The following is a 27,393-nucleotide window of genomic DNA, read 5'->3' on the forward strand; positions in this document are numbered from 1 at the left end:
TTGTTCTTTAAGCTGATTTTATTAACTGAAAGACTAGACAACTAAATTAATCATTACTTGCATGTCAAAGCAAAAATAAGAAAGACTAACATTTATATCTCATTTGTTCAGTAGTTGTTTCCCTCAAAAGCTGAGAGGTTTCCAGCTATGCAGTGAGATTGCTAGATGAGGTAGTGGGCATCACCATCACAGCTATAAATATCCCTTCTGAGGGATCATAGTCACTTTGTTCTTTTTTCAGTGTGCTACAAAGTGTGATAGGACAAATCCAAGGAAACACATCACAGTCGATAGGTTTCTAAAATGACTGAAAGCTGAAAACAAACAAACAAACAAACAAAAAAACAGGATGTCACTTTTTACAAAGTTTTCACAATGTATATGAACATTACATGATTTTATTAAGTTTATTAAGAACATAAACAATGCAGTGAATATAAATTCATTTACCACTGTCTGTAATCCATGATGACCCTGATGACCTTGATGACCCTAAGTAAAATAAAAATAAAAAGAATGAATGTATATAAATTCATATAAATCTGTTGACACTCACTTTGTCTGGTTTAGTCATTCATCCTCTCTAAAGAGTTGTTAACATTAAAAAGTTAAGTGCATAATAAAATCCCTAAGTGAGAGAGGAATTATTCTTAACACAACAGAGAGTTCAGAACAGAAAGTATATGCATACTTTTGATGGTTTATAGGCATCACGTTTCATGCTGTGTTTATTCATCTTAATTTATCAAAATATTGTACTTTTGGATTTTACATTTTTGCAAACTTGAAAAAATAAACATTTACTGCTTTTATATGAACAAGCACAACTAGGAAATTTAATTAAAAAAAAGAAAAAATCTCATTTTGTGCTCTAATAAAAGAAAGAGAAAGACCAGGGTGAGAAAATAATTATTTCAGTTTCATTTCTTGGTAACCTATCCCTTTAATGTATGTTGTTTTGCATTTTGTATAGTTTTATTTATATATTTGCATATTTGAATATTTGCAATAAAAAAAGTTAATTATTTGTCATTCGAATAAAGGCAATTAAAATAAAAATTTGTGGAACAACTCTTATCCATGTAACGGTAAGATATCCGCATTTTATTTTTTATTTTTATTTTTTAATCAAAGCCAATATGAAAGATAAAATAACCATAAAGAAAGCAGAATTTCAAGTTCTGGGCAATGACTTTCTGGTGTTGTTCTGACATTTTGACATCCAGCTCAGCTCTATCCCATTTCTGTGGATCATCTTTGAGATGTTTCTGCACTTTGATTTCACATTGAATAAAAGCTTATACTAAATCTGTTCATCATATAAAGCGATCAAGTCTTTTCAGAAAATTTGTCTCAAGAGCTTAATTCATATGGATTAGTTTTAAGATCTCTTTAAGAACTTTTTGAATCATCAAAGTGGTAGTTGCATAGACTGTCAATGGTGGGACAGAAATCTCTCAGATTTCATTTGTGTTTGGAAGATGAACGAAAATCTTACTGGTTTGGAACAACATGAGGGTGAGTTAAATGACAGAATTGTCTTTTTTGCATGAACTATACACCCTATCTATGGGTGAACTAACCACCCTGTGCACACTCTTAGACCAATGCACTTACACACACACCTTTCAAGTATCTCCTGGGTACCGGGACAACAGGTGAACTTACTCATAACGTGTGCAAGGGCTCAAGAACCTGTGAGTGACTTAACAGTGTATGCCTACCTTTAAAGTCACCATGAAATCAAAATTGAGATTTTGAATTTTTTATGGAATGATTTATCAATGGACGTAATTATTTATTTATTTTTTTTTAAATGAATGTGCCCTCATAATCTTAGATAAAAAAACATTAACTTCCCCTCCCCCTCGCAACAACATTTCTGAGAACAGAGCAAAGAAACATCACTGACAAGCATTTTCATGACATAATTTCTTGAACTGCTTTTGTAAGGCACACTACAGCAAAATGGTCAACTTTGTTGCACTTCTCTCTGGTTTTGTTGTTTCTTGTGCAATTTCAGCTCTGTTTCCTTCTCACTTTGTTCAAATTGGTTTTTTAGCAAATCGTCAATGTTTGTCAATGTTTCTGGAAGCTGCAGCTTTTCTCAGAGATTTGTATCTCAATCTGATCAGAATATATTCATCTTCTGGATCCCCTTACGAATGCCTCCATTGACTCCCCTTCTCTCCACTGATGAAAATGTGCGCATTCGTATATCAAATTCTTTTAAAAGAATGAAGTGCTTGTCAAATGTCTGAAATTTGACAAGGAAATTATTATTATTTTTTATTATTATAACCTAGTGAATAATGAGTTTCACACACCAGCAGCTCCAGAAAGAAATGTGGAAGTCAGCTAAAACTGTGACAGGATCATTTAATTAGTGATTTGAACCAAATCAGTTCTATTCATGAATGAATAATTCAGACTGGTTTATCAACGGATTTCTCCAATTCAATGAACTGAACCGACTGAATGAATGGACAATTAAAGCAGATCTATATGACTACAGCATATATTTTGATCGATTCCTCACAGAGAGCTCTTCTGATGCTTCGAAAATTTGAATATACACCAGGGTAGGAAAATCTAAATTATGCAAAAGAAAGAAATATATTTAATAAAAATCTGATCCAGAGCACTTAGGACCCCAGACTGTGCCAAAGGTTCACCTTTCAACAGTAAAATGAACAAAAGTACAACTAATACAGTTCAAGAGTGGCTTAGAGTTGGTTCTGTGAATAAACATTGAGTCCAGACTTGAACCCAAAATCCCTAAATCCAGATGTGCAAAGTTTGTTGCATTATACGCAAAATGTTGACTATAATTAAATGTTTAATTTATGTTCAATTTTACTAAGTGAGTAAAGGATCTAAATAATTTTGTCAATATGTTATTACCGTTGTTTGTTTTTTTTTTTTAAATTTTTTTTTATAAATACATTTGTATAAAAAAAAAATCTGGTTTTATATCTGTTTTTTGTATTATAAATCTGGTTTTGCTTTGTCACAAGGTTATCATCGTTCTTACCACTGCTTTTTACCCAGGGTTATATGAATCCCTGTTTTGGAGCAAGGTGCCTGAGGTGACTGTGGCAAGGAATATAAACTCTATTACCAACACCATTATTAAAAGAAACCACTTGGATTTGCTTCAGTTTAGCTACGTGCTTCAATTTACCAGAGTTTTATCACTGTTCAACTTTAATATAATTATTTAAATATGATAATGTTGCAAGAATCACAGGAATTCCCTTGGAGGAGTATTTATCCTCGCTACACATGATATTCCTCTCTTTCAAAAGAGTCTACACATTAACCATAATGGCCAAGTTATTTTGGAAGTGGATTTGATAGTGAGCAATGCAAGCTTATAGACACTGTTCACCGAACTGCATTTCCCTCCTTGAAAAGATGGGTTTAAAAGCATCCCTGGGTTGAGGAGCCTGGAGGTAGCTTTGTCAATGAAAATGGCTCTTTGTACCGTGTTGCCTTAATTATCAGACACACCTGGCTGAAACCTTTCCACCACACTGTTAGGTGTGCATGCTTACAACATTTACCAAGGCCCTGGTGGCCTGTGCAAGTACTCCACCTCTAATCTTTGTTGTGATCACAATTCTTGGCCCATGCAGATTAAAATCCTGTGTATTCCCTTATATACCCCTACCAGCTAAAGTAAATGTGTTTCTGCCACCCTAACATGATTTGCATCTCATCTTTTGTAATCTGACATATCTGCTCTCCAAAACCTTCACCCTCTATGTTCCTCTTTTGTGGAATGAGCTGCAAACCTCTACCTGAACTGCTGAGACAATCACATCTTTCAAAAAGCAGCTGAAGACAAACCTCTTCCGCAAGCGCTTCACCACCCTGTGCAAAACTCTAAGACCAATGCACTTGTGTGCAATTGTGGATGTTTGTATGGCTGCAGCTCATGAGAGGATACTTGCCAAGCTGAATACATTTCACTTAAGCCCAGCTCAAACTTACCTCCCTGTATTTTTTAAGTACTTCAATAGCTGGTTCAGGCGTGTTTTATTTGGTTGTTTGTGGTAGAATGGGTGCACACAGAGCAAAGGAAACATCACTGACCCAGCATTTTTATGACATAATTTTTTTTGTACCATTTCTGTGTGGCACACCAATTCTCTCTGGTTATGTATTTTATTGTTTCTTGTGCAATTTCACCTCTACTTCCTACTCAATGTTTTCATTTTGGTTTTACTTTGCTCAGGATTTTGCTCAAATCGTCAATGTTTGTCAGTGTTCTTGGAAGCTGCAGCTTTACAGAGATTCATCTCTAAATCTGATCAGAATCCTATCTTGGATATATTCATCTTCTGGGTCCCCTTACAAATGCCTCCATTATCTCCCCTTCTCTGTGACTCTGATGAAACTCTGCAAATTATTGAATATAAAATTCTTTCAAAGTCTCCTGCTAAATTCTGAGGCAGTAACAGCAACGACTGACAACAAGGTTATCGTCCCGTGAGCAAACTGTCCCTTCTGTTTAAAAACAGAAACTTATTAAAAATACCAAGAACCCCCTGTAGTTCCCTCACAAACCCATTTGGGGAGCCCTGATTTACATTATCATTTGCTGTCAAAGCAATGTGGAGGTGATCCAAATACATTGGAGATCAACTCTCTGCTGTATGTGAATAAAAGCTTCAAAAGATCCACAAATACAGAAGAACATTCACAATATACTAATACAGTCGGCTCTGTATTTTTTGCCACATAAATACATTATTGCATACATATATACAAATGCTCCTTGTGTATTTGTGGATTATACTGGAAGCTTTCAAATCTATGTAAGCTTCTTATTACACGTTGATTCTTGCTTTTGTGAATCGCCCTGCACATTCCTGGATTTACACATGCATTTGTTGCAGTGTCTGTGAACAAAAGATTAACAGCTTCACTCCAGAAAATGCCAACTTTTCTGGGCACTCTTTCATTATTGATGTTTTTGTCACATTGGGTTTACCATCTACACACACACATACTAGGAAGCAGAAGCAGGATTGGACACTAATGCATGTCTGAGTTTGGAAGAATGATTTGACACCAACCAAACAACTTGAACTCTAAGGGCAAACAGACTTGGGTCCACATTATTAACATGAGTATGAAAGCACCCTTATGTTGACCTCTCTAGGCTAGGTGCTTTGCAGGCCTATTTACAAACTTTCACTACTAACCTCTAGGATAAACAGTGAAAAGCGTCTCCATGCCCGCATGGATGTGGTCGGTCACATGGCAGTGAAGCAGCCACTGCCCAGGACTTCCTGCAGTCAGTTCAATGGTCTGAAATGTTCCTGGGAACAGGTCGTATACATCAGCTCGATGAGAATGATTCATCTGAGGGAGAGAAAATCAGAATGTTTGAGAGACATTTTAACACTTAAGCTGTATTTATGCATTAGTGGTTTTGGGAATGGATCTACCGGAGTGGCATGGAGGGGAGGTCACTCTATCATTCGGTATCTCAATGTATAAAATGTAAATGTAAGCAGTGTCTCCCAGTCTGCTTTTAGCAGCAGAGCTTCAATGTGATGAGATAAAAAGGCTATGTACTGCAAAGTAATTGTAAAAAGTCATTCTATTACTTGGTATTCATAAAAAAAAAAAAATCTTTATAGTAAATCAGAAACACACAGTGCAACCAGCGGAGCCCAACTAATGAAAAATGCTTCTTATGGGTCAGTTCTTTAAATGAATGATTCAAAAAGACTTGCAAACACACAGTTTGAATTCTCAGACTGACCTCTCTGCTTTTATTATTCATATAGATATTTTTGCCATTTGAGAAAAAAAAATATATACAAAATAAATACACAAACAAATAAAAATGGCAGAATGGCAGCTATAATTGTAATGTTGGGTAAGAATCTAATCTTAATTATTTTCCTTAATTGTATACGTAATGTTAATTAATTATAATTATACTCAGCATTTATCTGTTTGTTATCTTGTTGGCTAAATGTCTGATGCATATGGGACACAAAAGTGGAAACACTTCAGGAGTGTCGAAGTGGTCATCGGATTGGTTGAATTCTACAGGATTTCTGAAAGACGTGTGTCGCATTCTTGAACATTCTGTCCGGAAACATAGATGCAGTGATGCCAAACCCCCTCATGAAAGAAGAAAGCCGCCGTGTTTACAACAGTGACGACGAGCGCTTATCAGGATCAACTAAACTCTGGAGTTTCAAAAGTGTGTGAAATATTTAAAGTTTGCGGCATAGAATATTTCAAATACGTTCAAGAGTTTTACACACTGGTCTGTTATTGTGGCGATATTTCCACACCCCGAAACGTGACACTGAACGAAACGAACTGTGATTGGTTGTTTGACGTGTCAGTCAAACGGCCTCATGGGTGGGCCTTGGCCAATGAAAGCTGCCATGAATTCCAGACCTTCAGCCGTCAGTCTGAAGGTCTGGCTACACGAGACCACATATTTACAGACATGCATGTGTATGTCAGGTCATAAATTCACAAGAAATATGCATTGACGCTTGCTTTGGCTTTAACACTCCTCATTGTCCTCATGCCACCCCCTTGCCACTCCATAAATATTTTTTTCATCTGGTGTATTTATGTATATACCTTGTAAATGAAGCTCTGAGCATGGAAATGCACAGTGTGCATATCCACTTCATTCCCCAATCCTATCAAATACCACTCGGTCTTGTCATTCTCTGTCATACTTAACCCATGGAGATTAGCATACAACTTTCCGTTAATGCCTGTGGAAGAGAGAAAGAATTTTAAGTTCTTCAAAAAAGTCAATCTGAAGGCACCATGTATTTCTCCAGTAAACTTGTAACACAGACAATGACACACATAATTACCATGCATTTTGTTGCTCTCCATAAAGTCCCCATCATATTTGTCAAACTCATTTGGGTCTGGGTTGAGGTAAGTTTTTATGTTTTCATCCAGGTAGTGGGACTCATTTTCGTCAAACACCATAAAAAGGAGGGCAAACTCTTTATCAATGTCTGTCCTACGTCTGTCGCTGTTCAGGGTGTTTTTGCGGCACACTATCAGTGGACCCACCAAACCACTCATCAAGTCCTGAAGAACATTCACATAGTAGAGCTGTAAATCTACAATCATACTGTAAAAACTCAACTTTTTGCTTTCATCTTTATACCTCAACTAAGCTGACCGAGGAGTAGTAGGCAAACGTTATACAGTTTGGATCACTGGGACCTGGACCTGATCGTTTTGGAATGGTCCAGTTGTATGTCAGCATATGACCTATAACACACGTAACACATGAACACAGAGAGGTATACTTATTGGTATACTATTAAATCTCTCCTTCCCATATAAAAAGACAAATTAGATAGAGCTTTGTAATAACACACCTGGTTGAACACCATCCTGATGGGTTTTACTGGTCTTCACTCCATGGGCATGAATAGAATATGGCCTCTTGGCATTGTTTTTAAACACAACTTGAATCCTCTCACCAACCTCAGCTCTAATGATGGGTCCTGCAGATAAAATGAGATTCACTAAAGCAAAGGTAATGAGCTAAAACAAAGAGACCTGCATTATCAATAGTGAATATTCATCTAACACTCATCAATAAATGTGTGATGCTTACTGTTTTTGTTACTATTTGCATCTCTCTTACATATATATTTATACACTGTGTATAAACATACATTAAATTGTATATATATATATATATATATAAATTTTTTATGTTCCTAGAACCAACACTGAATATTTGGAGAACGTTCTTGTAACAAAATTCTGTTAAAATTTAAATTTAAATTTATCCCAGGTTCTGGGAACCTTCCAAAATTTTAGTTGTAATCTTCTTTTGTGCTACAAAATATTTTTTTTTGTTGAAATGTCTTGTTATTTTGTTAAACATCTTAGTATAACAATATTACTAATACATACATTAGTACATACATACATAGTTAATATTAGTACAGCTAATATTCCTTCAAATTTTGAGCTATAAGGATTAACAATATTTCAGAAAAAAGAATTTTTATCTCCACTATATATATTGTGACAAGCCTCCTGAACGCCCATCAGCGTTGCCCTGGAGACAGACAAGGAGCACCTGCACCTGCACCTGCACCTGCACCTGCACCTGCACCTGCACCTGCACCTGCACCTGCACCTGCACCTGCTCATCACATGCTGATCGGCCACAGCTGAGGCTCATTCGCCCACGGCCAGATAAGCCGTGCGAGGCATGACACAGAGGGTGAGCTCCTCTAGACTGGGAAACTAACACGCATTCTCCTCTCCCTTCCAGAAATTAGTGTTTTTTAATATGACGCGTTCGATTCTCTGCCTCATTTCGGCCACATGTTCGATGACGGACCGCTGGGGCACACTCTATTGTGCTATGCTATTGTGTTTTCCAGTCGGGCTACCAAAATGTATCAGCACTCTGCCCTATGGGCTCTTAAATGCAGATCTCCCGCGGGTCCTTAAAAACTCCTAAAGAGAGTAGAATAAAACTTTAGGCCATAAAAAGTTTTAAATATGTTAAATGCTATAAGAGTTTTGTGAAAACCTGTATCTGAACTGTAAATCATGGAATTTTATAGCTCAATACTGTATGTTACCATAGACATTGTCCAACACAACTCATACGGTGTTCATTTTACTTGTGCAGCTCTTAAAATGGCCTTAAATTATTATTATTATTTTTAAATTCTGCAGATACCCTGTAAATAGTTACATAAAATTCCTTTTTTCATATTTGTTGATATTTGTGAATTAAAAATATTTTTGATTGACATTTAAACTCCTGTCTGATTTTCTATTTAAAAAAAAAAGGTATTTTTTTATTTGGGCTAGTTAAATTAATTTTTGGGCTACAAAAATCTCAAGAGTACCTGCCCGATGGGCTACCAGGGATTATGACATTTTGCGAGCCCTGTATGTATGTATGTATGATTATTGTGAAGCAGGTTTCAAAATGACGGATTACAAGATTTACAACTAAATCTGTTTTCGTGTTTTCAGAAGAAAAAAATAAGTTTACACTTCACACTTCCAAAGTCAGATGTGCCATACCCATTATTTCCAAGTGCTCCTCCTCTGGAAGTCTGGGTTTCTTTTTGGTAAATGTGTCATCTATGTATTCACGAAACACCACCTTCTTATATTTACCACCAATCTGAATATGTGATTGTTCAAGGAAAATACTTCCAGGGCTGAGTAAAGCAGGAAAGAAAAAGGGAAAAAAAAAGATAATATATGAAATAGTGTGTCTAAATGTGTACACATTCAAGTAATCCTAAAATAACAGTAAAAAGGTAAAACTGTGTGGCTAGCTTTGTGTGAAATATAGAGTCTCAAGCATACATACACTTTTAAGTTTGTGTGTATACCTTTCCTCCAGTGTAGTGTTGTGTTTCTCCAATTCCCATGTGCGGTTTGGGGCATAATTCCACACAACTTCCTCCGCTGCTATATAGTAGCGCACTGTGGAGGGGAAATGTTCTGGTGCAGGAGTCACTGTCGAACAGGCCTTGACTTCGTAATGTTGACGCATGCCAGCTTCGTAGTGATCAGCTGTATGACAGCTCAGCTCAAACTGGCCTGAGAAGACAAGAGCACAATGATGAGCAAATGTTTAATGTCAAAAGAATAATATAATCTGTATTTTGTTTATATCTTTTAATCATTTAACAAAACAACAACAAGCTTTTCATACATTATACATTTTATACCTAGCAACTGTATATAAAAGCAGAAAACTGGAATAATCTTCCCTAACTTTGTTACACCATTGCCGTGCCAAATCCTACACCCCCTTGAACCCTAGCTGTTCCCATAATCGTTTGGATTATAATGTAGCTGATCAAATAATTCATAAGTCATGATTAAACTACTTCAATGTAGATAATATGTATGTTTAATATTGTTTCTCTGGATGTTACATTGGTGGTAATATTTTTCTATTGTGACAGCTCAAAACAATTCTGTTCCTGTCTGCGTTGCTGATGAGCATTTTTTGCTGTGTAAATTGCTAAATATATTTAGTATTGTCATATATTTGATATTATGTGGCATCACAAATAAACTGGTAATTTGAGATAAGATAGTAAAGATAACATTTTGTCTCATGAAAGTATTCCAAGAACAGGTTCCAAATTTTCAAGAAGTGTTCCGTTTTCTTGTCTCACTGTCACTTTATTTAAGAGCATGCAAATAAATCTAAAACCCAGTGGCTATAAACAGGAAAGACTGTTGACTTCCTGTTATTAAGTGGTCTAGACAGTGAAGTTTCAAAGGCTGTACTGTCAAAGTGGTCAGCTTAGAAAGAATACCAAACAATGCTGTTAGGGGGTTATAGGGTCTGTTGAGAAAAAGAAAAAAGACACCTTAAAACTCTCCCCCAGAAATGACACAAGTTGGAACAGAACTAGAAAGAGTCTAGTAATGTAGATGTTTCAGCGAATGCAGGTTAAATTGAGGTCAGGAAATATTTTGTTTAGTTTAGCTCTGGACAAAGTGAGTCCTGTGCACCACCCTGAACTGAATGAGTGTGTCTGGCATAAAGTGATGATGTGTGTATTCGGTTAAGGATTGAGTACCAAATAATTCCTCAAGAACTATGTTTAGAACAGACTCCAAAAGCACCCTCAACAAACCCATTAAGGGAGTTTGTTTTGTAATAATCCCTGTCTGAGTGGGTAACAGCAGACAACAGGGTGGAGTAGTGGTAGAGCAGGTGATGAACAGCAGTTATTGTTACACAGTGCAGGTTCAGCAGTACAGCACAGTGAAGAGTAAATGACAAATGGGCACAACAATGGATGACCAGAGATAAAGTAAAACATTAAAGTAAAGCGTGAGGTTATCTAGAGTCAGCATAACACACTGTCGGTGCCACAATTCTTTCATGAGAACAAAACTGATTTTCCTTTTACCTTGTATTTCAGATTTTATTTTCAGCGTTGCAAGCAGCCTAAGTAAATATGCATGACACTATGACTTATCCTGGACTGAGATGGAATGAAGGTTTGTCAGGATAGATGGCTGAAATGTATTAAAAAAAATGTTGGACAGCTTTTCTTTATCTCTTTCTCCACCGCTGACTGAATTTTCTGGCTTTCTGTCTTTTCATTGTTATTTGGTAGGGGACGATTTTTTCAGCTTTTTGTTCACAGTGTTGATTTTTTAATGAAACTCAGCCACATTCCAGTGCTGATAAAAAAAAAAAAGAATTCATGAAGCTAGATTAAACCTGGTTTGTTGCTTAAAAGCAGAGGCTCTGTTCTTTCTTTTTTGACATATCGCATGTTCAGAAATTCAAACATCAAAATATTATGGGGGCCATGAAAGTTTTGTCACCCTCCTACCCCACCTTCTCCCTGTCACGATCTCTAGCTAAAGTGCCCATTGTATGTGTGAGTCACTCTTTCACTGAAACTTAAATGACTCAATCCACAAACCATATAAAAAGATCATGTTACAACCAAAACAGGACATCCAATATGTTTTTAAGTTATAATGTTTAAACTTACTTCTGATATACACGGCACTAATGTTGTGCTCATTAGTATTTCACACCAGTAAGAATCCCTAAAGGGGTTAGATTCACTTTGACTAGACATGTCAGATATGCAGATGCACAAATAATGATAAAGAGGTGGCTGGAAATTATCTTTTCATCAAAGTAGACTAAAAGCCAGGTACTGCTAACCTTCCTTAGGTAAACTGATATAGAATAAGCAACTGATGACCAGTCATAAAATATGCATGAACAACTGGACAGTCGACCTACTGTAAATCATCCATCATGTCCACTAAGAAATCATTATGTACTGTTTCACAGATGTCATTCACACTTTACTGACAGACACCAACAAATAGTTTGTGTGCTTGTTTTCGCACCGATTGAACACACTGAATCTGTGTTTGTCAGGGCTTGACATGTCTGTCTGTCGGTCGGCTGTCTGTGTTAGTTTGCGTCTCTCAGTGCAGTGTGAATTGGCCTTAACTTTTGCTCAACATCACTATGGGTAATCCGAAAACTGGTTAGACCTCTTTTAACCCATATCTCACATCAGACCGGGACTTCAGCTCTCGCTTCAGATCATAGTTTGCCGCTCACATTTTTGCAATTTCAGGAGGAAAGTCCTCGAAGATGTAAATATGTTTTTCCTTGAATTTGATCTGTTTGGCTTGGATGGCCTTCTGCATATTTCCTCTTTAACACTGAATCAGTAAAAAAAAAAAAAAGTGACAAACAGCCACAGTCGCTGACCCTTTGCTGGTCTCGCAGCCAGCATTCAACAAACTTGGGCAAGAAACAGGCATTCACAGACATCAAATCATTCAGCAATGCCTCTGTAACAAATTTTGTTGGTTTGGAGGGGCTCAATACCCTCTGGAGTTCCCATAAGACATAGACTGCTTTGTTGGGAACAGCATTCCAAATCCAGCCACTTGGCAAGAATTGCAGCAATCTCACTCTGCAAAGAGGCTACAGTGGGTATAAGCACCTACAGACTAGCTGATCACTCTGAGATTGCATTTTAAAGACAAGTTAGTTAGTCCTTGTGTGTTCTGATATCCAATGTCACATCAATAGTGAGTTGTGCCTCTTCTCTCGCACAATTGTTGCACCATTAAATTTAGTTAAGTTCCTCTTTAGTTTAGCTCTGGCGCAAATCTGCTATAGCAAGCTGGACCTTTTTCTGCCATGATGACTTGCTCAACATTGTGACTGCAAAATCCCACAATATCCAACAAAACAGTTTAACAATATCAGAATGTGCTCAGAATGTCCATTGTTTTGATGTGCTACTCACTTTAAACTGTAGAAATTATAAAATGGTGCTACAATTGTCATTTTGTATCACAACCTGGGGTCAAGAACGCTTCTTAATATTGTTAATTCATTATTATCATTAGAACATGTACCTCTCACTTTGAAGCTGGCAGTTATTACTTTGTCTGTGTCAATCTTATACCAAGGTCACCACAGTCAGTCTGTATCCAGGCCAGATGTTGGACTTGTGCCCAGCAAATACCAAAAAACAGCCCTTCATGTTCAGTGAACACCTACACAGACCTCTACAACCAGAAAATCTCTTGATGCAGACCCCCTATTTCCAGCTAAGGCCATAACTCATTATGCCAGGACCAGCTAGGATTGCAAAGTAGACCTAAATGACTAGCAGGATCACTCATTTATAAACCAGTCTCTGCAGCTCTCCCTCGACTACAACCCCTGCCTCAATCATCTCACCCAAGTCTGCTGTCGCCCATGCCAGTCTCTAAGTGATAGAGCTGCTTCCAATTTTAAAAACCATACAGAAACATAGACTTGTGCTTGGAATCATCAATCATGTTGTGTTCGCTCTGTTTGTTCGTTCCTTGACCTGATAGAGTTTCTGTTCCAATCCACTTTCGCCTTTGCTCAATTAATATTCAGTAAACTCTATAAATCTCATTTGAAACCATTAAATGAGATCGCTGAATACTTGAATTTTTAGTATTTTCATGATTTACTCATTCGAAACAGTGTTGCAAGTCCGTGATTTCATTAGCATCCATTTACTAAGTATATATGTATATATTTGTATTAATTTTCTATTTATTTCCTCCAGTATTGTTGTTGTTATTGTATTTATATTGTGCTTGGAACATTCTTGGAAACAAACATTGCTAGTTGGGTTAGGATCTGGCACAACACTAAAATCATTATTAGTAAAAGCATTACAAGTTACGTTTCAAAGCAAGTTATATGAGTGTACAGGCATTTACACACCAACATAGCCCTGATGTAAAAGAACTGTGACTTACCATTATTGTCAGGTGTCATGCTAACCGTCACTGTGGTATGCGGGAAGACACTGAGAGTGTCACGGTTCATCCCATCTCGTCGAAACGTGTTACCCTCGAAATAGACCCCATGGATATCCACCTCAGTGCCCAAGCCAAGTACGTGCCACATAACGTGTTCCCAGGTACACAAGTCCAGACCTTCCAGGTTTCCATACATTAAGCCATTCACCGCTGAGAAGGAAAACACACATACTTAACTGGAATATGGTCAAACCATAAATTTGTGTATTCACAAAGTGTGGATGTAAATGCACATGACTGTGTGATTAAACACACAAACACATACCGTGCATCTTATTGCTCTCCTGAAACTCTTGATTAGCTGGATCTGAATCACTGCTGCCAAACTTTTTAATGTTCTCTTCCAGATACCAGCTTTCATTCTCATCCATCACAGAGAACAGCAGAAAAAACTCATGCTGAATTTTGTCAGCATGCTTAAGAGACACACCCACATGGAAAAACATCAAGACACACACACACACACACACACACACACATTAGCCATTATAGTCATTCATAGTCTGAAAAGCAACAGGTGCATTGCATATGTGGCACATTCCAAAAATAAGGTATACTTTGGTGTCCCATGATTTTTTTCTAAAGCATTAGAGGCACAAATCTTTTTTGTTTTTGTTTTTTGTGAGACCTATTAGATAAAACATTTTTTATAGTTAACTATTAAATGCAATACGTAGCGTGCTGTGCATATCCGTATAAGATTTTCTGTTTAAACTGATACTAAAAAGACAAATAAATTTGACTTGTCTACAAACTGCAGTGTTGACTGCATTCTTCAAACAATCAACCCTGAAAAATCTTGAGGTTGGTGTATATATATATATATATATAAATTTTTTAGAAGAAATTTGCTGTATAGGTCTTTGTATGTTTGTTACCTGATGGCCACTTCCATCAAGGACACCTTTCCTGCACACTTGTATGGGTCCAAATAAACCAGAGTTAGTGTCCCGAACAGGATCAACAGCAGAATAGTACAAGTATGAAAGACAAGGAGGATCAGCGCTGGAGGGACCTTCAATTACTTTCCACCGGTAGGTGAATTTTTTCCCAGGAGCCACAGAGGCTCCAGCTTTCTGAGTACCTGTGAAAAAAAAAAAAAAAAATTCTAGAGACTTAGACTTATGACTTAAAACTTAAGACGTATGCTTTGAATTTTCAATATTGCAGTCAAAGGTTGTGCAATGTGTGTATGAAGCTTTCAAATATTATTCTTTGTATTCATTGCTGTTCCGTTTCCAAATGAAATATCACAGCAGAAGTTCTTAAGCTTTTTTGTGTGAATGCCCCCTACTTTGCTTTCGCCTCATTTAGAAGCCCTAAAATGAAGATATGTCTGTATAACTGTGTGTATAGCTGTAGCTGTAAATGACTTACCATCCTGATACTTTGCTCCTTCATAGGCCTTCTCATAATGCAGACCGTGTGGCTGAATGCTGTAGTCACGTGTAGCACTGTTAAAGAATGTCACAATGATAACATCACCAGTCTCTGCTCTGATGACCGGACCTACAGTGGGAGTGGGGAAGGGGTGTAGAGAATAATTTAAACTACATGAATAAAAGTGAAAAGCACTCATACATCACAGCATGATATTACCTCTAGGACACATTCCTACACTTCTTATTCAAAAATTTTTATGTTGGCAGGAAATCAAAACTAACCATGTTTTTCTTTATGTATGTTACTGGTCTTATCGTTAACAATTCATATATGCATTATTTTATCTTTTTTCTTTAATCAAAACTTTCTACTCCTGTTATATGGCTTGAACCCTCTTTGCTAAAATTTGCAGTTAAGCCAGTCGCAAATTTCAATTTATGCCAACTCTAAAATATTATCAAACACATATCAGTGTTCTAAAACATCTAAGACACAAGTGAGGATTTTACCCAGAATTCCAAGATGCACATCTGAGCCCGCTAAATGTGTTTTGGTAGTAAACGTGTCATCAGTGTATGAAATGTATCTGGCCTTCAGATATTTTCCACCCAGATAACCACCATCACGACTGAAGTACGATTCAGAGTCACTGCAGGTAAAGAAAGACATTAATGTAAAAACTCTAATACAATGACAACATTAACATGCATATTATAAATAAAAAATAAAAGTAAAATTATATATAAATAAGAGATAATACTAGACCCGCAAGCAGCAATTATATGTAATAATTACATTAATTACATAAATTCTAAATAAATAAACTCATTTATCTTTAATTTTTTTTTATATATTTACAGTTGTTTTCTACCGGTTCTTTCTGTTTTTAAGCATTGTCTGTGTACCAACGAATAGTGGGAAAAGTTTATCCAATCAGAATTTATTCAATAACAGTTACAAGCAAAGCTAAAGTCTGAGCACCTCTCCTAAGTGCCTTCAGAATCCCTCAGCAATTTCAGATCAGCCCTTCTTTTGTGTTTTGAGTTACTCAATCATGCATTAAAGCATCTCCACATCTGAGTTTTACCTGTCTGGTTCAGTAAGTGGTTTATTTGTCATGTAATTCATCCCTGAAGGGGCATAGTCCCAAACCATCTCCTCAGCTGCAATGTAGAAACGTCTCTCTTTGCCAGGGGCCTCTGTTGCAGAGGCTGTGGACCCACAGGCCGAGACCTCATAGAAACTCTGCATACCTGCTGCTCACGAGAACAAAGAGAGAGAAGATATTTTGAAATCATAAAAGTACTTGCTTCCCTTGGGTAAGCTCAAGAGTTAACCAAACTAAAAGAGATTACAAACAGTGATAACTTGTTCAGTCATCAGACAATGATAACTGTTTAGCTTCGAATAACTAAAACAATGCGTCAACCTCATGGAATAAACATGAAAAATCAAACATGCCAGTAAAAAACAAATAAACAAACAAACAAAAAATGAAAAAACTCTACAAATCAATACCAAAAGTGATTGTACGTACAGTGCTTAGAGACAAAAACAATGCATCCAAAAAAACTAAAGCAAATATTAGTCTTCACACAAGATGACAGAAAGACAACAGAGCAGTTACCTTGTACATGATCATTGACTTGGCAGCTTAACAACCATTTTCCTTTTGTTTTCGGGATCATGTTGCGGTGACAAAAGTGGCAGGATACAGACTAAGCACATCTGTGCGGTGCATGCGATCCAAGAGGGTGTGCCCATGGAAGTAAGCCGAATGAATGTCCACCTCGTTACCAATGCCGAAGAGATGCCAAGACACGGAACGTCCAACACACACTTTCAGTTCAGGCAAATTCCCATAAACATAGCCATTGATTGCTAATGGGACAAGATGAGAACAGTGAGTTACACTGAGAAATAAAGGATATGAAATGACATGAGTTTTATAATTAAACATTAATAAATACAAAGAAAATAATAATTCTGTTTATTATTCATTTAAATAATAAAATGTCAGGCTAGATATTAAAATCACAAACAGCCATGATAGCATTTCAAAGTGCAAAGAACTTTGGATATCAAAAGGAAAACTAAACTTTTCTGAATGGCTTTGTTCCAAAGTAGAACAGATACAAGAAGGTACTTTCCATGAAAGTATGCAAAAAAATCAGTCATGTGTCATCTGCTAAAAATAACATTGCCCTTGGTTACAGACATTACTGTATATGTAACAACAGAGCATGGAATTTTCCAATGCTATGGATTTGAATCCCAGTAGTGTGGAGTGCCATGATTTGGTATAAAATTTCAGGAGTCAGTACCAAACCCAGTGAAATACTAAAGATAAAAAAAATAATAATTATATGAATCACTTTTTAACTGTTTTAACTGCTACAGTGTAATGTCAGCTGCTTTGAATAGGAGTGTATAGTATATTTGAGTAAAAATACACACTGTAAAAAAACAAAAAAACATAAAAAAGTGGTGAAATGCATGGCAGCACAGGATGCCAAATGTTTACCATGAATGGAAATAATGGTTAAAGATCTTTTTATTTTTTTATTTTTAATTTATTATTTTTTTATTTATTTTTTATTTATTTTTTGCTTGGCAGCCACTTATTTTTTTATTTGTTTTTTAGAGTCAATGACTGGCAGAAGTGGCTGCCAAGCAAAAATGTAAAATTTTTCTTAAATGTTTTGCAAAAAACTCTGCTACTTTACAGATATTTCCTGGATTATCATTGTGAAACCATTTGTTAACAACAGCACACATGCATGAGCTAATGTAACTGTCACTGCATCAGCAACTACACAGTTACTGCCTTTAAATAAAACAACATGAAGCATCACAGCAGTGTTTCTGGGTCTTCTCCTCGACTGAAGCACAGACTCTGCTCTTCGGCACAACAGTGACCCACAAAACACAGACAACAGAGAAACACTTTAAATCCCAACAGAACATGAAACATGAACAGATCTCTAGATCTCAGCATCTTCACTCGTAACAAACCAGTCATGACTTTATTTATTTCAATCAAAACCTTTTATTGAGAATTAACTGAGGTTTAGATGTTGCTGTTTTATTGAAAATAATAATGTTTGAAGTCATCATTGTGGAGATCAGTGCAGCGCATTTGTTATACCAAAAGTTGTGATAGAAAACCTGATACGATGAAGTTGTGTATCATTGTGTATAGCCTGAGTCACTGGTTTCATCCAGAGTTTAATCTCAGAGTATATTATTTAGATTTTTTAAAATTCACATTATTTCTTAGAATACTACTGCATAAAATCTTGTCCGGCTTTGATGTTTTTAAGTCATTATGCAGAAATATCATGTAGACTTACAAACATCAAGAATCTGCATATGAACCTCAACAATAGTGACAATCGACAAAATATTTTAGATTACAAAATATTTAGATAAACAGATCAACTCTGAACATCATAAAACAAGCCACAAAAAAGCTTTTCGTTGATTGTCTCCATTGTTGAGACTCATGCTCTGATTTTTTTATATTTGTGAGAGTCAAAAACACACAGATCAAAACACTTTCTATATAATAATAAAAAAGAATATCTGACTGTCATAACATCATGGGACTGCTGTAAATAATGCAAAACTAACAGCTAATATACTCAGAGATGAGACGCTGGATGAGATCAGTGAATCAGGCCATGACATGATGATTGAATGCGCTTTTAAAACACAGTTACAGCAGCAAGAGTAAAACTGACATTAAAAAGTCAAGGGTCAAGATCCCAACTAAAGCAAATGCCTTCAAACTTTATTATTTTCAATAAAACATCAAAATCTAAACCTATTAAAGTTTTGAGTGAAAGAAAGAAAGTCAGACTGGTTTGTAACGAGTGAAGATGTGGAGATCTAGAGATCTGTTTGTGTTTCATGTTCTGTTGCTGACAGTCATGTGACATTGTACTTATTAAATTTTATTACTAATTTTATTTTACAGTGAAGGTGTTTGATCATAATAATTTAGGATATACCTGTAAAATAACAGTTTTCAGCTTATTTAAATGAGGAGATTTTACTATAATTTTATGGGGTTTTGTGTGGCAGCTGTTGCTACCAGTCATTTTTATCATGTTACATTTTATTGTTGTATTAATTTCAGGTTATTTTTTTGTAATTTGTATGTAATTTAAGAAAACAGAAAAATACTATATAAAATTGTCTGTATAAAAAAAAAAAAAATTGTCATTAATGCCGTAATACTAAAAATAACAGGTCAGAAGTTAATTTAGAGGGTTCTGACTATAATTAAAAGCAAAAGAAAACAACCTGATGAAAATCAGTTATTTTCTGCAAAATTAGGAAAAATTAAGATTTTTTTTTTTTATTTATACAGTGCATTAATATAAATGTTTAAGCTGATTTAAATAAAACATTTTTAGCTTCTTTGATAAAAAAAAAGAACATTCCTCGTCAGAACACAAGAAGCAACAACCCAATTTTTCTAAGTGAAAGTTTGAGACATCCTGAGACTTACAATGCATGAGGTTGGACTCTCTAAACTCCTCATCTGCGTTATTCTTAAGTTGGTTTGTTGCATCTTGATCAGAGCAGAACATTTTAATATTCTCCTCCAAGTACCAGCTCAAGTTCTCATCCACCACACTGAACATCAAAATGAAATCTTCATCCACATCAGAACGCTTTTGCTTAGAGTCCAGAGTGCCTGAGAAAGAAAAAGAAAGGGTAAAAAAATAATCAAATTTAGGAGGAATTAGTGCTTGATGCTAAGAAGTAGTTGGTACTGTGAGATACTGTACAATCTATAGTAAACTTTTGGAAATAGATTCCACATGTGAAAAGGTTTATTAGGGCTTGTGTGCGGACCTTACCTTTCTTGCAGGTGAGCAGAGCTCCTATAAGCCCTGATGAAATGTCTTTTGGTGCATCTCCATGTGAATGGTAAATCCAGGTGAGACAGTTGGCATCTGCTTCAGTAGGTGCATACTCTGGTTTGACCTGCCAGGTGTATGTGTAGCTCTTACCTGGATCCACCGCATCATCACTCTTTTTACTACCAGTGGTGCCGTCTGGATACAACGCTCCTAAAATACAGAGTAATGAATTCAAGTAAAAGCAAAAGAGGAGTCATATCATAATTTGACAAATTGCAACAAATCTAAACTGGATTTCCCTTGCTCTTTTTTAGTATAAAATTGAATATACAACCTTTCCTTTAAATTCCAACCAGATTTTATGGAAGCTACACTCATTTGGGAATATTTGCAGAACAGGTTTTATGGGGTATCACAAGCATGACTAAAACATTTACACAATAATGCCTATTCAGTAACTTGGCTTGTGATGGAAGTAGACATGGTAAAGTTAAACATAACCTCATAAAAAAAAAAAAAATCTGAAAACTCAAAAATCTAATATAAATGACAGTGAAAGTTGCCTGTTAACTTGTTACGTGGTTAAAAACAAAGATGTTTCACCAAGGTTACACTCAAAAAACAAAAGAAAAAAAAATTGGTTTGTCTAAATTTACATTTTTGGTATGTCAACTGCATACAAATTTTCCATTCATTTGGATTACATAGTTTTAGCACAATTTAATAATTAATTTGATTCATATGCATCAGTCATACATAAATGAAACATAAAAAAGTATGGAATAATTCACAGCAGTGTTAAATAAGCACTGCTAAGTGTTCATGTGTTTGCGCACTACAGAGTGCTAAAGTACCATTGAAGCAATGTTGGAATTAATGAGATAATTATGGCTGCATTTACACTTGGCATTAACATGCTTCCTGTATCCGGATGTTGTCCACACACATTGAAAAGACAAGCGTAAACGCACTTCTGATCGGAACGTCATCCGATCAGCATGTCCTGGTTCAGATGTAGTCAAATACGCATTGTGATCGGATCTCAGTGTAATGTAAAAGCAATCCAGCCATCGTGTCTGCATTCGCAGGTGGATGTCACGCAAAATGCCACCGCCTCTGTCGCGAACTGTCAGACAAATGACGGAGAACACCTGTGTGGAGCGCTAATGAGACTCCTACACTTATCTTTTATTTGTAAAACGTCCCATGACTGAAAATGCTTTTCAAAAGAAAACACACCACTTCAGGTTGACTTTGCATCGGGCCATTCTCTGCAGACTTATTAAAAATTGTGTGGGAAAGTCAGATCCGATCAGTTATCCAGATAGAAAAGTCAGTTGATGTTTCCAAGTGTAAACTCGTTGTGTTCCGATTGACTGATGATCCGATCAGCTTGATCGGATCACGGTGATCGCATGTTAATGCTAAGTGTAAACACAGCCTAAGTCACGATTGAGCATTAAGGATGAACACCTGCTGTTAACAAGCAGAATCACTGAAGGAAAGAGAAATGAGAACAGAAAAAAGAGAAAAAAAAACACAAGAACGACAACTGTGGCCTGTTGCATGATATAGCTGAACAAACTGAGTTTCAGAGTAAGTTTATGCTGAGTTCACACTGGCATAATTTTAGGCCCTGATTATCACTCGCTGACAGGTTTTGCCAAATCACAGAAAAATGCCTGAATCTGCAGCAAATCGGTGCTTGTTCACTCGAGTGACAATCACGCGAGTGTGAATTATCAAAGACGTGATCTGAGAGAATCACCAACGCCCATGAAATATTTGGCATGCTAAATATCTGGACCTGTCGGCAATTCAAAATCCTGCTGTGTGAAATGAGTTCTGGACTGAAACTCTGCATGTAATAACCTAGAACGCTGTCTACAGACTTGATGGCCTGTTCTGTCAATTTCTCCGTCATCAGGTAGGAACCTAGGTGTGCTATTTGATAGCAATCTTTCCTTAGAAAGCCATGTTTCTAGCATTTGTAAAACTGCATCTTTCCATCTAAAAAATATTTCTAAATTACGACCTATGCTTTCAATGTCAAATGCAGAAATGTTAAACCCATGCGTTTTATGACCTTCAGGGTTAGAATATTGTAATGCTTTATTGGGTGGTTGTTCTACATGCTATAATAAACAAACTCCAGCTGGTGCCACACCACAGCAACAAGAGCTTCTTAATAGAACCGGAAGTATGACCATATTGAGCCCGGTTTCTGTCAACACTGCACTGGCTTCCCTATTAAACATCATATAGATTTTAAATCTGCGTATTACTTATAACGGGCCCTGAATGGTTTAGCACCTCACGTATTTTGAACAAGCTCCTTGTTCACATTATAGTCCTCCAGCGATCCACTGCCGTTCTCAAAACTCTGGCAATTTGATAATACCTAGAATATCAAAATCAACGTAGCGGGTGGCAGATCCTTTTCCTATGCCTCTTAGCAACCCTAAAACTCTGAATAACCTACCTAAACACCTTGTTTCGGGAGGCAGACACACTCTTGCAGTGTAAATCTAGATTAAAGACCTATCTCTTTAACCTGGCTTACACATAAAACACTAATACGTTTCTAATATCCAAATCCGTTAAAGAATTTTTATAGGCTGCATTACATTAGGTAACCCGGAACCAGTGAACACTTCCCATAACACCCGATGTACTTACTACATCGTTAGAAGAATGGCATATACCTAATATTAGTCTGTTTCCTTATGTCTAATTCTCTAGGTCACCACAGCCACCCGAATCCAGTCTGTATCCAATGTCAGATGGTCACTGCATGTCACCCCGGATTGCCAGATACGTATCTAGCCTAGATGGTGATCAGGCACCTAGAGAGGAGCCTCTACAGCCCATGAAAGACAGCGCGGCGACCAGGACAACTAGATACAGATACAGATCCCCTGTAAAGGAATTTGTCTCAGACGGCCACCGGGACAAGAACCACAGGAACCAGTCCTCTGCACAATGTGACTTTGCTGCAGCCTGGAATTGAACTGCTGGTTTCGTCTGGTCAGAGGAAAAACTGGCCCCTCGACTGAGCCTGGTATTTCTCCCCAAGGTTTTTTCCTCCATTTTGTCACAGATGGAGTTTTGGTTCCTTGCCGGGCTGCTGTCGTATCACTGGCTTGCTTATTGGGGGTACACTTCATTTATCAGCGATATCGTCGACTTGATTGCAAATGATTGCAAGATACTTTTAAAACAGAACTGAGCTGTGATGATGACATCACTAAATTCCAGTGATGAACTGCCTTTTAAAAATAATGTGTTTACTATTGTCATTTTGCATTACTGACCACTCCTTTTCCTAATTAATGTTGTTCCGTTGCGTTGACACAATCTGTATTGTCAAAAGCGCTATATAAATAAAGGCGACTTGACTTGACTGAAAAATACATCGGCGATGACCTACAGCCAATGAGAGAGCAAGATAGAGGGCAGCAGGAAGTTCGGGGAGGAGTTAAAGACCACAATATCAGCAAGCATGGCTTCGGTTCCGAGAAAGTCTCGGTCTATTTGGACCCAAGAAATGGAGAATACTTTTAATAACACTTAAATAACATTTCCAGTCTCTCTCAGAGTTCTCATGCGAGACTGGAAATGTTTATTAAAAATGTTATTAAAAGTAGCTTGATCTTGTGTTATTTTCCTCATCACTTCTCGCATGCATTTGTTTGTGAAACATAGTTTGTGGACCATACAGTTGTCTGGGATTTCTTCTCCTATTGTAAAGTCAAGCATAGTGTAACCTCGTTCTTGTCGAAAAGTCGTGATGTGTTGTGAAAACAGCAGCTTTTTTTTTTATATTATTTTTTTGTCTATATTTTTTGTCTATAATTTTTTTTTTGTAAACTGCTTTAATCTGAAGTGAGAGATATCGGGGGAGTGGCTTTATTGCATCAGATAAATATATCACTTTGCTCATAGCTGATTGGTTCCCAGCATGCATTGCGACATGAAGCGTTTTTGTTGATTGCCAACCATTTTTTTGATTCTTGATGTCTGTGTGTGTCCTGTTAAAATTATGTAATGAAAACTTTTTGTTCACAAAGTCCTTTGTAAACTCTTCATACTGAATGATGCTGCTTGATCTCAAGCTGTATAGTCACAATCCTACTGTAAAAAAATCGCAAAACAATGCATCACCCATATAATCAGAGATTAAACTCTATATCATGCAAGTAGATGATTATGTTTATGTCATCATACTAAGCATGAGCATTTTTTTTCATCTTGGCTTTCATTGTCATTGTAAACGTGTCTTACAAACACTCAGTTAAAACAGCCACATCAAAAGCTAATGTCAAAAAGTCAAGAGTCAAGAGCCAAAGAAAAAGCAAACACTGATCTCCTTGATGATGATTTCAAACAAGAACATTTTTCAATAAATCATCACATCAAAACCTCTGTAATTCTCATAAGAGCTTCTGTTGACATCTAACAGAAATGAAGTAATCTGGGGTGCGTTTCCCAAAAGCATTGTTTGCTAATTTTGGTCACAAGTTTGACCACAGTTGCTTTTGGGAAACACCCATTTAGTAACTGAATGAAGCTGCTGCTGCTGTTTGTGGAGTTGTTTAATCTCTTCTGCTGAGATCTTGAGAGAGTTTTAATGGCTTTTTATATTTCAGTTAATTTTTAATCCAAGGCTGTGGCTGTGAGTCATATGTAGTTTCTTGTATCTTGTCACTTGTCATTATACTTGGCAAAAAAAAGCTCTTTCTGATTTCTCGTTTTTTTCTGTTTTTTCTTTCCTTCAGTGATTCTGCTTGTTAACAGCAGCTGTCCATCACTAATCCTCAATCATCACATGATTATCTAAATTTAACCCAAACACTGATTCGATTGTAAGAGATAATGCACATGAACACTGAGCAGTGTTTTTTTTAACACTGGGGACTTTGCTGTGAACTATTACATAAATCAAACCTGTTTCATTTATGTATGACTGAATATGAATCACATTAAGTTTTATTAATTTATGAATATAACTATGTAATCCAAATGGGTTGGAAAATTTGCATGCAATTGAAATAGATAAAATTCAAATTTAGACCAAACATCTTTTTGTGTGTGTGTATCCAATCATACTGTACACTGATAAAAATGATTTTTTGTGGTGAAGTAAATACTATGGAAAAAAACAAACATTTAATAATTTAGTTTCAGGCAACAATTAAATAAAGAGACCTAAATTCTATATTAGTACTCAATTTAGGTGTGTAGAATTAAAGTTTAAACACTATAAGTATATTTTTACATGGAATTGTTAATGTTTTAAAATGAATTAAATTGTGGGATTTTTTTTCAGTGTACATATGCATGTGACGTTCATAAAGACAGACGTGCAAACACAACTTTTAAAAACATTTGACATATATGCACACACATATTTAATTACAGATATTCATTTGAGCTACAAAAGTGGATGCTTCAAGTAGCTATTTTCTAAAGGTTCATGTCGTCTCGTGTAATTGGTGGATTGCCCTTTGAACTGCTCTGAAACAAGTTGTTTTTTGACACTTTGCTGCAAGCTATTTGTTTATTGCTGTTATTGATTTATGGGATGTGTGTTAAGAAATGCTGAATTGCTGTTGTAATACAAAGATAAACATGAATAGACAGTAAAATTAACACAAGGAAAGGGATGGAGGGGGAAAAAGTAAAGGAACTGATAGAGAGATAATGTATATCCAACCTTCTGAATTCTTCTCATAGAAAACTCCATGAGGGTGGAGAGAATAAGGCATGCTGGCAAAGTTCTTCATGTGCACCTCTATGACATCACCGACCTCAGCCCGTATAATGGGTCCGAGGAAGCCGAGCCAGGCAGGTTTAGGTATCTCAGTGGAGTAAGAATCATCTGTGTACTGCCTGTATAGAGCCTTTTTTATAGAAACGCTCCCTATCCGGGGTAGGGCCCTTCGTCAGAAATCAGACGCATGTCTTTAAAGCGGAATTAAGAGAGAGAAATAAGTAAATAATGGTTATCCATCATCCAATAAGATTTTATTGTTATTATTGTCAATAATAACAGTGTTAGCCTAAAGCACCATGCAATTACATAGAAGCTTTATCCACACACACATATATATTTATAAATACTACGTTTTGATTATTAGTTGCCTAGCCTATTACAATGAAAATGTCGGCTATTAGGGACTTTTACTGTTACTTGTAGCCTAAATAGTCATGCATCATTTTTTCCTGTTTGTAAATGAACTTACTCATCTTGCTCAATGCTCCGGTTATTGATAAGGTTTCGGCCGCTGGGTGCGTAATTACAGTTTTCTTCTCTTATGGCAATATAATACGTCCTCTTGAGACATTCGGCCCGCTGCAGCGCGATCACGGCCGTCAGAAACGCGCACAGAACAAACTTCATCGCTTATTTGAACAAATCCAACATGTGAAACCAGTTTCCGAGCCAGAGTCAAAGAAGAGACGCGCGTAAACGATCTCAAATGCCACTGCGCACTGAAACTATGTGGCACACGAAACAAATCTTGCCGTCAGTGCGGCTATTATAGCTAATATCGAAACTGAAAGTTCTGCTCAATCTGCTGCTGCATCGACGGGCGTTCCCGAAGAACTAGTTCTTTCAGAGAGAAGTGAAACTCCAGCGTATCCTTCATAAAACAGCGCCCCGATAAACTGAACACATGACCAAACGCGATGATGACGAGCTCCGCTGCCTTCATGTGCGCGCCGCTACTGGAGCATCGGTTTGTCTGTCCGGTGTTTCGACTGTTCTTTAAAAAATCGAAAACCTTAGTCTAAAAATCTTAAAGAAAAACGTGCCAGCTTTCTTTAAAATATGCTTAATATTCCTGCCGTTTGCTGGTAAACACATGACAGTGTTGTGCCCAATTCTGACCCCTGACAAAAGATTACCCCCCTCGTTCAGATCGCTACCTGATTGTCTAATCCTAACCCCCACCTACTCCTAAACATACCAACAGGCCTACTAGGGGCTAATAATCTGAAGGGGGTTGAAACTAGGCACAACACCCGGCAGGCTGTGCATAATCTACAATGTGGACTATTAGCTGCTATGACAATTACTCTAGTCTACCTTAACTTTAACCTCAAATTTAACCTTCCCCCTATGTGTAGCACCCAGGTAACTTCGAGAGTGGTAACTTTGTTCCTTGCATTAAATTCCCTCCTGGAAAACCTTTGAATTACTTGCCTTTATAATTCAAATAACGTGGCAGGAAACGAAAAATGGATG

The 27,393-nt window shown here is 36.7% G+C and overlaps 1 pseudogene; it reads right to left on the minus strand.

Moving 5' to 3' along the window:
• Window positions 1–26,894, minus strand: LOC109067380 (annotated as a pseudogene).
• Between the last annotated feature and the right edge of the window lie 499 nt (window positions 26,895–27,393).

This window comes from Cyprinus carpio, chromosome A15, assembly GCF_018340385.1.
Source record: "Cyprinus carpio isolate SPL01 chromosome A15, ASM1834038v1, whole genome shotgun sequence".
Classification (NCBI taxonomy): Eukaryota; Metazoa; Chordata; class Actinopteri; order Cypriniformes; family Cyprinidae; genus Cyprinus; species Cyprinus carpio.